At 43.2% G+C, this 4,477-nt stretch overlaps 1 non-coding gene across 1 annotated transcript; it reads left to right on the top strand.

Moving 5' to 3' along the window:
- The first annotated feature begins 322 nt into the window (after positions 1–322).
- LOC116897574 lies at positions 323–454 on the top strand. Its single transcript, XR_004387583.1, has one exon. It is a non-coding gene; the product is annotated as a small nucleolar RNA SNORA17 (small nucleolar RNA).
- Positions 455–4,477: the final 4,023 nt, after the last annotated feature.

The following is a 4,477-nucleotide window of genomic DNA, read 5'->3' as shown; positions in this document are numbered from 1 at the left end:
TTCTTAATGTTACATGCCTATTGTTTTCAGGATGTAATTACTTACTGACATTTCTAGCTATCTTAATTCTTGCCTTATCTTTAAACAGGCAGTTATAACAAAATGCATGTATGAAGTGTACATCTATGCATATTAGCTCACATATGTATATGTAACTCTTAGTGAGAGAATTAGAAAGGAAGAAAGGAAAGGGGAAAATTATGTAATAATGTTATAACATCAAAAAGTAAAATAAGTAGATATAAAGAAAAACTTAATTTTAATCAGAAAACACACCAAAATAAAATAAAATAAAAGGTTTTTACTTAAAATGCTTAAAATCATTGCTCCTACAGTGACTGTAGATATGACTGCTGTGTAACATGTGTGTCTGTAAGTGATAGAGAGGAGAGAGGCTATGTCTATACTCAGTGTTCTGACCTATGAACATCTGAATCACTAGTAACTTAATGTTTCCTGAGGGGAAAAAAAGTCAGGCTGAGACAACTACCAGTCTGGTGGCAGGCAGACCCAGAGTGGCTCCCAGGACAGGAAGAATGCTGGAGAATAGAAGAACCCTGACTAGGTCTGAAGGACCTGGGTGGGAGCGAGCCTAAGACAGATGGCCACCCAGCCAGACTGAGTGAGGAATGAGCACAAGGCAACCATCAGACTGGCACAATGGGGCCTGAACAGAGGTCTAGCCTGAGATGAACACCAGTTCAGTGCTGCACAGACGTGGGATTGGGGGTGCAGACCATGCTCAAGAGGTCTTCTACCATACCATAGTACATGAGCAGAGCAAAGAACTCCTGAGACTACTCCTAAGATCAGAGACCCCAGATGCCACTATCAGGAATAAATAATAGAGACATAGAAGAGAAAGTGAAAGGGGTAGAACTGGAGACTCAAAGGTAGTGAGGAACAGCCTGATGCAAGTAGCCAGTCATGCACCCTGTGACGATGGTGGATATCTGCCCTGAGCTGCCACCAGGGGCCATATCTTGGTACAACAGCAGGAGTATGTCACCTCCAAAGGCCAGGCAAACGTCCATAGTCTGGTCTCAGAGCTATGCAAAACTGACTGCACCCCTCACCTGGGCATCTTGGGTGACCTGACCCTAGAGCCATGAGTAAACAAGAGCCAACCCTGACCCTAGCCAGTTGCATTACTTGGGAGAACACACTGTGGACGAGCTAACCCCAAGGATTGAAGTGTGGGAGAGCTGACACTATCATTTATCTCCTTGCCATGGCATGGGCCAGGGTGAGATGCTGCATTCTTTCTGCTTTATCCCTCTCCACTTATAACAGGAAGGAGAGCTGGCCCTGAAGTCATGAGAGCAGAAGAGCTGTCTTTGTTTTTTACTAGCTGCAACACTCAGGAGACTGTGCCCTGTCCCTTGCCTGGGCAACACAGGAAAGCTGACCATGGTGGTAGGGGCAGATGTGAGCTAGGCCTGAGGGCATGAGCATGGGAAAGCTGGCTCTCCTACTTGCTACTTGGTGACATGGGCAAGGAAGAGATGACCCCGTCTTGCTCCTTGCCACTTATAACAGGCAGGACAGCTGGCCTCAAGGCTATGAGAGCAGTAGAACAAGTCATGACCCTCACCTGCTTAGCAATAGGGAGAATAGGCACTGCATCAAACATGGAGATTGGTTATGCACATCGGCGTTGCAGTTGCAGGTGAGCTAAACCCAAGGGTATAAGTGTGTAAGAGCCAACTCTGACTTTTTCTGACATGAGGTAGCATTGGTGAGGTAGGTAGAGAGCCCATCCCCTCTCTTGTGCCTTCACCAGGAGTGACAGATAGAAAACCTGGCCCTGACAGAGTCAGGAGAACAGGAGAACTATCCCTAGCCCTCACTAGTGCAGTACTCTGGAGAGCAGACCCTGCATCTCACCTGAGCAGCACAGAATCACTGACCATGGTTTGGATGGGCTGGCCCTGAGGGCATAAGCCTGGGAGAGCTGGGCCTGCCTCTTGTCTGCTGTTCAGCAACATGGGCAAGGAGATGATACCCCCTCCTCTTGACTCTGTCACCTTCTGCAGGCAGGAGAACTTACCATGGAGACATGAAAGCAGGAGAGCTATCTCGGCCCTGCACCTCCTGCAGAGTGGGCCCCTGCACCTTGCCTGGGCAGCACAATAGACCTGGTCTTTATAGTAGAAGTTTCCGGTGAACTGGCCTTGAGTATATAAGGGTAGGAGAGCTGGCACTGCCTCTTGTCTGCTGGGTAGTAGTACAGATGAGGCAGAAACACCCTCTCTCATCCCTCACCAATTCTGTCAGACTAGAGAGACTGTCCCAGGTTTATGAGAGTGGGAGAACTGGCCATATCCCTTAAGAGCTGCAACATTTGACAGAGCAGGCCTTGCACCTCACCTGTACAGCAGCACAGTGCTGACCTGGTTGTAGGGGTTGCGGGTAAGCTGGTCTGATACCTCCCAAGCCCAGATCAAGGGCTTTGAATTGGTCCACATGAACATATACCTGATTGAAAAAATGCTGAAGTTCATGAAGGGACTGATTCTGCAAAATTGCAGGAACTCCATGACACAGGGCAACAACACAATGTCCAAGAAGAGTCCCAGTGAGGTTACAGTATTGAAAGAGGAGCAGAAGCCAGATGTCTCATCCCAGACAAATGGATCTTTACAATGAACATTTGCAAGCAAAAACGTATGGACAAAAGAAAGCACACGCTGTGGGGCACACTGTGACACACTACAGTTTCCACAAAGAGGTGTTTTTTGTTGTTATTGATGGGAGGTTACAAGGGTGGAGAGTGGGTATGAGGTGGGGGGAGATGAGTGGGATTAGGGTGCATGATGTGAAAATCACAAAGAACTAATAAAAAGCTTTTAAAAGATGCATTTTATGTAAAATTCAATAAGGGGTTACCTGTGCAAAATCTTTAGCAGAAAACATGTACGTAGGGAAAGGAGTCTTGAGAATGACTTGAAGAGAAAGAAAATAATAAGGTCTGAGTCCTTTGTTTTTTCTATCTATTGTGACACTTTTGTTTAATTTCTCAACTTGTATAGGCACAGAAAAGGATACAATGTCTGTATTCTGAAGGGGTTCCAGTGCTACAACAAACATGTCTTTGCCCTTTAGCTATAACTAGTGTATTAAGAGAAGAAATTGCACTCAGTTTTCCAAGTATAAAATAGGTCACATAAGAAAAATATGTATATTATTCATTTTAAAAATACAAAACCCCACAATGAACATGTTTCACATGGGAAAAGATCACAAACATATACTTGAATATAGTATGTGTTAGGTCCTTTACTTTCAGAAATTCCTGAAATCTCCAAATGTGAACTACTCACTGGCAAAGTTTAGACAAGACTTGTTTTCATAAATTTCATCTAAAAATTTAATACATGTGTGGAATCTACATTTCCATTTGTAACTCATTATGTTTTACCATAAAGATCAAGACACAAGACAGTTTTTGAGCTCTGTGGTAGATGAATGTCCATTTCATTTTATAACAAAGCTAACAGAATGGTATCTATGACTCCTATATTACTTTAAATTGTCCAATAATATGAATATTGATATATAATATCTGTTCAAACATGTTTGAGATATATGAAGGCCCACTCAGATTCTCATCTTGTTTGTGTATAGTTTTCTCCATAATTTAATGTCTGATTTTATTTTCAGAGACAACATATATTTCTTCTTGATCAACATGATGCTTTACTAGATATAGACCTCGAAATACAAATTTCTGTTATTCAGTATATTCAGAGAGTGGTGGCTGGTACTGGGTAACAGAGGTCAGACTGAGAGGTCCTTGGTTTACAAACAGAAGTTTAAATAGTGTAGCCTGCCCCAGAGATATCTAGGGAGAATTAAGAGATAATATAAATAAAGGAAACATAGAGTCACTGCCTCAAGACCAAGTCTGAGAAATGGAGATAAGAGTCTGTTAATAACCCTTCCTTTCTCTTAACTCCTCTGCTTTTATTGTCCATTTTCTGAACACACAGAATCTAAAGGGTATATGGGAATGTGAGATGCCAACGCTCAGCCAGTGGTACTTACTTCAAGACACTGAGTGAGACACCTAGATGGAGATGGATAGGCAGTCCCCTGTTTCAGGTCAACCTTCAATTAGTCCCTCAAGGTGAATGACTATTACAAGCAATTTTTATACTTTTTAGGGGCGTAGGTTACAACAGCAAGGTTATAGTTCAAACTTATTGGCTAAGCCTATTGACCTTTAAATCTATTGGCTAGCAAGCATGACAAGCATGTGAACTCTACCTGTGACTTTTGAGAGGGTCAGGTGACTATTGGTCAGTACATTCTGAGAATTTTTATTCAAGAATGTTCTGGTGAGAGAGAATGGAATTGGCCTAGCCTTGACCTCGGGCAGAAGGAGGAAGCTGTAAAGAGGATGTGGGACTGGAAAAGCCTTTAGGGTCCCTCAGGAAGAATAGACTGTAAACACTAGGGGCTTCTATCCTAGAAC

The sequence above is a fragment of the Rattus rattus genome, chromosome 3 (assembly GCF_011064425.1).
Source record: "Rattus rattus isolate New Zealand chromosome 3, Rrattus_CSIRO_v1, whole genome shotgun sequence".
Taxonomy (NCBI): Eukaryota; Metazoa; Chordata; class Mammalia; order Rodentia; family Muridae; genus Rattus; species Rattus rattus.
The sequence above is the reverse complement of the archived record's forward strand: the minus strand, read 5'-3'. Positions and strand labels throughout refer to the sequence as shown.